Below are 9,654 nucleotides of genomic sequence, written 5' to 3'. Positions count from 1 at the left end.
GAGAGAGAGCTGAAAGACCTTCAACTGACCTGGGATTTGAACCCCAATCTTTATCTCGTGCCATGCTTTGTATGTTTCGTATATAAAAATTTAGGGCTGAATGAGACCTTAGAGATCATTCTATTCCAATTCTTTCATTTTTATTTATATATTCAAACGTTTATAAACATACAAAAACATTTCATTTTTGCTTCTAATTTTAAATAGTAAAGAAAGAGAACATTGTAGATAAAGTTGAAATCACTTTGATATCCTTCCCTCATTCATTCTCCCAGGGGGACCACCATCCTGGATTGGTTATGTATCTTTTCCTACCATATTTTAATATTTTTACCATATATGTATGTATCCATGAATAGAACATAGAATTGTTTTGTGGGTTTAAAAATTTTTATATGAATGCCATCTTGTAGTATGTATGTATCATTGTGTGTTTTGCTTTTATCACTCACCTTTGGGTTTTTGAGACCTAAACATGCTCATACTCACAGATGTGGTTTGTTTTTACTGTTGTGATATACTCCATTGCCTGAATATACCAAAGTGTGTTTTATCTAATTTATTTCTGCAATACACATTTAGATTATAGGTTGTTTTCTCTATGCTGCTGGAGTATTTCATGGGACACACTAGCAAGAGTGTCTCTATGGTTGTACGTTTAGAAGTTGAACGGCTGGATCACAAGATATGCACATTTCCCAGCTTCACACAGATGGGTAATTTATATTGGTTGTGGGGGCCCAGCTGTCAGGGCCTCCCAGGGTCAGGAAATGTTTACAAGCTTTGGAGCCCGGCAGCCCTGACTCCTCCAGGCCCAGGTGGGACTGCAAGAAAACAAGTTGTTTATGTGAGTTGCTCTTAGAGTGCATGCGTGCTGGCACCTGACACTATTGTTTAACGGGGTTCTGTGTTCTGGGTTCTCCCTCTGCTGCTGCTGCTGAATCAAGTGTTGCTGCATTCGTGTCAAAAACTCTGCAAGGCTTTTTTCCATTTGGGTGCCTCACTGCTGAAACCGTCCTTAGCCAAACAACTCGGACCCGACATTGGTTGTGCCAAATTACATTTCCACTAGCATTGTATGAGAACACCTGTTTTCCCCATACCCATCTGGATTTTTGATTTTGCCAATCTGATTGGTGTGACATTATATCTGCTTGTTTTAATATGCATTTCTCTTATTACTAGTGAAGGTAAACATCTTTTCCTGTGTTTATTGATTATTATTCCTTCCTTTTCCAACTCCCTTATTTTACCAATGAGGGAAATATGGCAAAGGTCACACAGTTCATCAGCAACAATGCTGGGTCTAGAACTTGGGTCTTCTAATTCCAATTTAGTTTTTTTCCCCAGCACACTGAATCATTTCCAAACATACATTTTCAGAGTGTTATTGTTTCTACTAACAGTAACAACAACAAAAAAAGTATCTTTCCTGCTAATTAAATGTTGGGATTATGCATTGTCCATAATTGGATGCTGTACCATTTAGGGTTAGGTTTGTCTGTGAATAACAGATGTCAAATATCAGTGACTTTAACGAATTAAAAGTTCATTTATTTTGCCTATCCTTTAAAAGTTGTAGATAAGAAGTTTGGGTTGATCTGGTGATTTGTGCCATGAAGTCTTCTGGGAGTTAGGCCCCTTTAATCTTGTTGCTTTGTTCTACAGTACATAGCTGCTATTTCCAAGCTCACCTTATGTTCCAAAATGGCTGCTCCGACTCCCGCCATTACAACTGCATCCAAGTCAGAAGGAAGGAGGAAGAGACCGGGGGTGGGGGGGGGGAAGGTAGAGGTATTGGGTGCAACCCAGCTACCTCTTAGCGAAGTTTCTAGAACCTACTATGTGATTATTTGATTTATGTCCTATTGGACAGAACTCAGTTACATGGCCATACTTGGCTATAGGGAGGTTGGGAAAATTGGCATTGATTTAGGGGTCAATATGCCTAGACACAAAGGAGGTGACCTCTAAATACTATTCCAAGTCCAGAAGGACATACATCCTTCTCTGGCAGGTGAGTTGTCCTGCTTTCTAGGAGGAGTGTCCCTGTCCTCTAAACTCCATGACGCCTGGCTCTTCCCTCAAGGAGGCTCTTCCTTGTCCAGTATCCTCGTGGTCACTTCTAATAGACATTAGTGTCACCTTTTTTGGGACTGCACAGATTTTATAGCCCTGTTTTCCTGATGGTTTGGGGACCCTGGAATTTACTGTTTCTTTGTAAAAGAAAGGAAGACATTTATTAGGGGACATGCAGTGGTCTGTGCCACAGATGCTGAGAAAAATGCCTGGCTGCATTGCAATTTGAGTTTTCCCTCCCACCTGTGATCCTGAGAGCACTGCAATAAACTTCCTGTGTGCGCTCTCCATGTTGAAATCTGATTCCTGGGGAACCCAACCCACAGTAGGTTCCGAAGTGAGACAGAACTGGGTTTGAGTCATTCCAAATACCCACTAGCTATGTGGCCTTAGACATGATAAATCCACTCTAAGTCTCTATAAGCCTCAACTTTTTAATATCTAGAGATGCAATCAACGATAATAGTATTTGTTTCTTCTAGTGACAGTGGGAATGAAGAGAAATAATTCATGCAAAGCACTTAGCACCCCTTTTAACACAGCTCCTCGCTGGCATTTCCAGAAGTCAAGTGTCCCCATGCCTCGCTAAAGCAGACCTGTTGTGCTAACTTATTTCCAGCAGATGGCGCCAGTGGATAAGGCTGCAGTCTCGTCCAGCTCAGTTAACAATTTTCATCATTTACATAAGTTTCACATGCTCTGTGTCATTTGGTCCTCCTTCATCAACCATTTACCAAGCGCTGACTATTCTATCATTTATTCGTTCATCTTTTCTCCAACAAAAGTTTGCTGAGCACTGACTCCAGCCACAAAAGGCAGCTTTAAATAAATACCTTCTAAAATACGGTGGTGGCTAATAAACAAAAATAAATAAATAAAATTCCAGGATGCTGCTGGAAAGCTAGATTGAGATGAAAAGACAAGTTTTAGCCACTGGCTGTGGGTTGGTGCCAACTTGTACTCTTGAAGGAGGCTGCTTTAATACAGCGGAAGGAGCTTAATTGGACTGAAACTGAGTCAGGAAGAGAGCCCAGGGACCATCCTAAAGGCCTTCCCAACGGCTATTGATCGGAGGGCAGAGCAGCTGGTTCTTGGACTGGTTAAAATTGCCGAGTAGGAGAAAGAAGAGAGAAGTCCTTCCAGGAGGTGTTGAAGGGCTCCGAGGGGGCGGGGGGCTAGCTGGCCTGGATTCAGGGGCTCCAGGCAGAAGTGACTTTGCAGGTCCTTCAGCTTTGCAGGTAGGCCAGCAGCCATTCCTGGAAGCCATGAGCCCAGGGCTCGGCCGAGGTCTATTCCTATGGTAGGGACCAAGGGTGCCCACCTCCACCTTCTCACACCCACTTCAGAACCGGGGGGAAGGGGGTGAGCTTCCCTGAAGGTCACCTCAGGGGTGCAATTTGGAGCGTGCCAAGAAGGGCTCCGTCTCATGGGCGAAATCCCTCTCTCCCTCCAACAAGCAATCTCCGGTGCCCAAAATGCCACCATTAGTGATGAATTGTCCCTTAAAATGGGAGTTAAGAGCAGGATTTCTATATAGGTGTGTGTGTGTGTGTGTGTGTGTTTATGTCGACCTGGAGAAAAGTCTGCAAATATACTCATCAGTTGTTAACGTGGTTTATCTAGAGCCAGAAGCTAGCGGGCAGAGCCTATACCACTGCTCATGTCCAAGATGCAAAGGAGGCTGGGAAGTCAGCATCTGGTATTTTCTCCCCTCTGTGGGAACTGAACTCTGGTTCCAAGGAGTCTAATAAAGTAGGCAACTCCCTTAAACAGAAAAAGGGTTCAGATGCTGGGAAGGGAAAAAAAGAATGACTTATTAGCTCGATGACTGTAGTAAAATTATTGAAATCTCAGTACTCAAGTTTTTGCCATCTGTGAAATGGAAATATTATTAGTACTTTTCTCAAAGTGTTGTTTAGAAGAGTAAAGGAATGACAGTTCTTAGAGATGTGTCAGCCACATAATGGTTTAATGAACGCTAGATCTGATTTTTTCAGTTATATGAACCTTTTGGCTTACGCCATTTTGAGAGTTGGCTGTTTCGGTTTTTTTCTACTTGTAACTGACAGTTCTGACTAACATGAGGACAAACGACACCTGACAGCATTGTTGTAGAGCTTGAATGAGGAAATGTATGTAGAGTTCTTGGTACCTGGGAAGCTCTCCATAAATGATAACTACTTATTACTAGTAATAATACCATCACTACCAATCAATGGTTCTTCATGATTTTCTGTTATGTAATTGTTAAGAGCAAGGTTTTATCAGAGGTACCTGGACTGGCAATCTGAAGAGAGGTTTTGATTATTTGGGGGTTACAAGAGGATCCAGGATTCCAGAGATAAAGAGAATGTCAATTCAGGGAAATGAACACAGAGATGAACTCAGTAAATGAATGGAAGACTAAAGGGAAGGAAGAATTGAGAAAGAGGTTCTTTTCTGAAAGCAAGATTCATAATCCCAACTAGCATTTATGGGGGACCGACACTGAGCAAGGCACCGTGCTTGCTGTTGGAGCCACAGAAATTAACAAAGCACCGTGTTTGTTTCCAAGGAGCTCCTAGCCTAGCACATGGGTGGAGAGCCCAGGTGCCTGCAAGGCCTAGCCTGGTGATGTAAATGCAGGAAGTGGGCCAAGTGTGTGAGGAAGGAGCAGGGGTGAAGTAAATATTTTACTCTCTCCTTTAATCCACTGTAAGAAAAAAACAATATTGCAAGAGTTATGACAAATGGCTCTGATAGGAGGTTTTCTTGCAGAGACAATGGGACGTGGTGGGGACTGTGGAGAAATGGAGAATGCCAGGCTCTGCTCTGCCATGAGGTTGGAGAAGTGCATTCATGGTACTGGATTTCCAATTTGTTCAGGGAAGCCAGAAATCTGGAGTTTTATGTGAAATCTCTTGATTTTTAATTTTTGGCAATGAATGCAAAAAAATTTTTAAAAACACCATGTGAGCCCAAGTGCTGCAGGCCAAATAAAGCATGATTCTGTCTGAAGGCCAGATCTGAGCCCAAGGGTCCAGTGGATGATCTCCAGTCCAATGGGAGAGACAGATGGACATCTGGGCGATGTCAACACAGCTTGATCAGTGCAAAGACAGGAAGACGTGATGGGTGCACAGAAGCAGAGCTGGGCATGGTGAAGACATGACACCTGATCTGAGTCCTCAAGGAGGACTCAGCAGGCCAAGAAACTGGGGTCAGGCAGTCCAGTCAGAGGGAACAGTACAGGGAGTTCAGTGGTCAGAAACTCAGCAGACTGGCAAAACTCAAGTGTCAGATGGAGGTGGGGAACAGGGGGAGAGGAGGCTGGGGAGATGGGCAGGGCCAGATAGACAATGGCCTTGACCACATCATCTGTTTGTCCAATGATTTCTTCCTATTCCTTCCTTGTAATTTCTGCTGTTTTTGATAGCAAACCAGAGGTTGTTTCGGTGCCCTAAGACAACCATTTCCTGTGATAAAAAGAAGCCCTTTCAGCTATTAAAATTGGCAACACGCCGCTTTCTCTTTCCCCAGCTCTGGCTCCCCTTCGTCTGTGTCTCACTCTCATCCTGAGAGTATTAAAGAAAATAAATACTTTTGACCTTTGTTAGAACACCTTGGACTTGCCAACACACAAAGAAACGATTTGCACAGGAGGAAATGTTTCAATACCTCCCAAATGGCTCTCTCTTTTCTCTATGTCCAGAGCCAAATGCAGTTATGATTCTGAGATGGAAGACGAAACAGATGAAAAGACAAGTTTTAACCACCGGTTCTGGGCTGGAAGTTGGGAGTTCATTCTAGTCCTGGTCTTGGGGACTGATCCCTCATGTAGCTGTGGATAAGACCAGGTCCCATACTCGTATACCCAAGCTGTCGCTGGGCTTAGTACACGTTTGTTAAATCTGTCTATCTCATTGGACCTTACATCACTTTCACATATTTCTCTTACCTCTGGTAGACTGATGGCATAAAAACGGGTAATGTAATCAATTAACCAGAGAATCTATAGTCATAGGATCTGATGTGGGGCAGACTGGGAGGTGAAAACCCACCAAGTAGGACAGAAGTACTTTCTTCAGACACCATATTTGACAATGAATGAGAATTTCTTTTGTTTCACATCCTCCCCAGCTTTTGGCATTGTCAGCGTTTTGGAGTTGGGCTGTTCTGATAGTTGCGTAGTGGTAGCTCCTTACGTTTAGTTTACGTTTCCCTGATGACAGATGATGTGAAACATCTTTTCGTATGCTGTTTGCCATCTCTATATCTTCTTTGGTGAGGTGACTGCTCAGGTCTTTGACCCATTTTTTAATCGGATTGTTTGTTTCCTTATTGTTGAGTTTTAAGAGTTCTTTGTAGAAAGACAGTTTGGGGAATATAATCAATAATGTTGTAAATATTTTGTAGGGTGTCAGATGGGCACATGTCTTCTTAGGGAGACCACTTCATGGACGGTGTAGAGGCTTGATCACTGCGCTGTACACCTGAAGCTGAAGCTGAATAATATTGTATATCAACTATAATTAAAAAATATATAGTCACAGGGTATGGAATATAGCATAGGGAATAGAGTCAATGGAATTGTAATAAATATATACAATGTCAGAGAGGCAATAGATTGGGGGAGGGGGTTATCACTTTGTGAGGGGTTGAAATGTCTAACTATTACATTGCTTTGTACACCTGAAACTAATAAAAATTTTTTAATTAAAAAAATTAAAAAAAAAGAGCTCTTCGTATATTTTGGATAATAGTCCTTTATCTTTTGCAAATATTTTCTCCCAGTCTGTATGTAGCTTATCTTCTTATACTCTTCCCATTATGTTTTGCAGAACAGAAGTTTTTAATTTTAATAAAGTCCGGCATATCAATGATTTCTTTCATGGCTCATGCCTTTGGTGTTATACCTACAAAGTCATGGTTTTCCCCTGTTATCTGCTAGGAATTTGGGGGCATGGATAGTTTTCCTCTAACCTATGGCTTTTGCCCCATCCGATTGATTTCCATGAATGCCCTTGGCATATTATCCTCTTAGAGTCATGGCAATGTGAACATTCTATAACCTTCTCTTCCTTATCTTACTGAGAAGGCAATGTCAGCCCAGCACTTAAAATCTCCAAGTGCTTGCGTCCGCTAGATCACTCCCCTCTCTACAAGTCTTCTTATCAAATTCGGTCGAGATGTACGCTTCTGGAACCAAGATTTGTTTGATTCTACGTAGGCTTAGGGGCTGATGTCTTCTCTCAGAGGTGAAATTACGTTTACCAAGCTCATGGGACTGATGTGGAAAACCGGTATGTCCATGTAGTCACTGATAATAAGAAATGTAATTGTGAAGCAAACTGGAGTACTCTCATCGGCATGGCCAGCACATTCTTGCCAGAAGGCAGATCTAAGTGGAAAGTCAAATTATACAAGGCAGGTGGCTTGGTGAGCATTTGATCATTCAGCTCTATTGACTAAGCCTATTACATAGCCAGCATTGTGCTGGATGCTAGCTGGAGAAGAGTGAGCAAGAGAGATGGGGCTCAGTGCTCTCATGGATTTTAAGGTGCAGGGCGAAGACAGGCCCTGAACAGATAATGAGACTTCTAGGTTAAAAAAAAAAAAAGACTGCTCACTTTAGCCTCTGCTTCCTTTCTGAATCTACTATAATAATGGCACAGAGCTTTTTTTTTTTTTTAAAGGCAAAGCCGTAAGACAGAGGTCAGCAAGCTGTGGTCCAGGGCCAAATCTGGCCTGCTGCCCATTTATGTACAGCCTGTAAGCTAAGAAGAGTTTTACATTCACAAACGGGAAAAAAATCAAAAGAAAAATCATTTTATGACACATGAAAATGTTTTGAAATTCACATTTCCGTGTCAAAGTTTGGTTGGAACACACCCACGTATTCCAATGCGTGTTCCTTGTATTGTCTGTGGCTGCTTTCACACTATAATGACACAGTTGAGTAGATGTAATGGTGACCATATGGCATGCAAAGCCAAAAGTATTTATTATCTGGCCTCGTACAGAAAAAAAATTGCCAACCTCTGTTCTAAGCAGCACTGTTCAATGGCACTTTGGGCAATATCAGAAATGTCATGTACTGTCCAATACAGTAGCTGGCCACTAGCTCCATGTGGCTATTGAGCGCTTGAAATATGGTTAGTGCAACTAAGGACCTGAAAGTTGAATTAATTGATTAATTAAGTATTCATTAATATGTAATTAATGTAGATTTAAACAGCTGTAGGTGGCAGAGGCTGCTGTATTGGATGGTGCAGCTGTAGAGATAACAGGTGGTTATCTGGATTGGGAAACACCACGCATCATCCCCAAGACAGGGCATCATCCCAAAAGCAGAGGGATTAAGAGACAGTTTACATGTGGAAAACTGAGATGCCTTGCCCAGCCTCCTCCTCTCAGGTTCTTCCCCCAGCTTAGACTCCAGAATGCTGGCAGGAAGGATTAGACTCTCCTAAAAAGAAGCTAGAAAAATGTTCTCTGGAGAATTTGACCAGCTCAGGAGGACGCTCACACTGGGGGTTCCCTAAAGGAGAGTCACACCGAAGCTCATAGTTAACAAGGCCTCCTCACGGGCACATGGCTTCCAATAAACTGTAGTCTAGTTTAGTCAAACATTTGAGGAAAGATGTGAATGAGGAGACCAAACCAACAGATAAACAGATTTAGACAAACTCTGTAGAAACACATATTTTATTAAATTTGGAGGGCCATGAAGTTGGATGCGAAAAATGGTGTGAACGTCCATTAAGTTCAACCTAAAATCAGCATTTCCTTCACTTACGAACATAAGCAACAAACTACAGTAGTGTGAGCAGTTCCTGTGGCCTCATCACCACTAGAAACCAGATATTTTCCTGTCACAATGCTATTGTTGAAGTTATCTCAAAATATCATATGCACTCATCACGACTTTGAAATTATGGTAGTTATTAGACATGCTGCTAAATCTTCTAATATAGAAGCACATATGTTACTATGTGACAGATTTGTTTTTTAAATATTTTGATAACTGCATTTTGATATAAATGATTTCATTTGTAATCCTATGTATGGAAGTTTATTCATTTAAAAATATTATGCTGAGAAGAGATCCATAGATTTCATCAGACTGCAAAGGGGCCCATGGCCCAATAAGGGTTAAAAACCCCTGTATCAGTGTTCTCTCTAGAGCTCAAAGTGGAGGAGGAATAGAGATAATACTCATCAAGCACCATGTGCCTGATTTTAAACCTTCTAAGACTAGGTATTATTATTTTGATAGCTTTCATTAGGACTTTGAAATGCTCCTTTTGTCATTTCAGTGGGATATTTGGAGGGAGAAGAGACAAATAGACGTGCTTAACCAGCCTCTTGACCCTTTCTTTTGTAAAAAATAGAACATTCTTTTGTAAAAATAGTACATTCACATCATAAACAAGTTAGAGAAGTACAAAGAGAACAGCAAAAATCACCTCTGATTCCATTACCTGTTTGGTGAACTATGTTCCCGACAGCACTGGATGGGTGTACACATAAATATTCGTCCATACACAGAAACTCATACAAAGATAAACATATCTATAAAGACATATACATAAT

General features: G+C 41.6%; 1 long non-coding RNA gene across 7 annotated transcripts in view; it reads left to right on the top strand.

Annotated features, from left to right (window-relative positions):
* LOC109379995 (uncharacterized) overlaps nucleotides 1–3,646 on the top strand; it is a 9,584-nt gene extending 5,938 nt beyond the window's left edge. For all 7 annotated transcript variants that reach the window (XR_002123334.1, XR_002123335.1, XR_002123337.1 and 4 more), the window contains one exon: nucleotides 3,617–3,646. This is a non-coding gene — a long non-coding RNA (uncharacterized LOC109379995). The remainder of the gene's footprint in view (nucleotides 1–3,616) is intronic.
* Nucleotides 3,647–9,654: the final 6,008 nt, after the last annotated feature.

The sequence above is a fragment of the Hipposideros armiger genome, unplaced genomic scaffold, assembly GCF_001890085.2.
Source record: "Hipposideros armiger isolate ML-2016 unplaced genomic scaffold, ASM189008v1 scaffold_31, whole genome shotgun sequence".
NCBI classification, from domain to species: domain Eukaryota; kingdom Metazoa; phylum Chordata; class Mammalia; order Chiroptera; family Hipposideridae; genus Hipposideros; species Hipposideros armiger.
The sequence above is the reverse complement of the archived record's forward strand: the minus strand, read 5'-3'. Positions and strand labels throughout refer to the sequence as shown.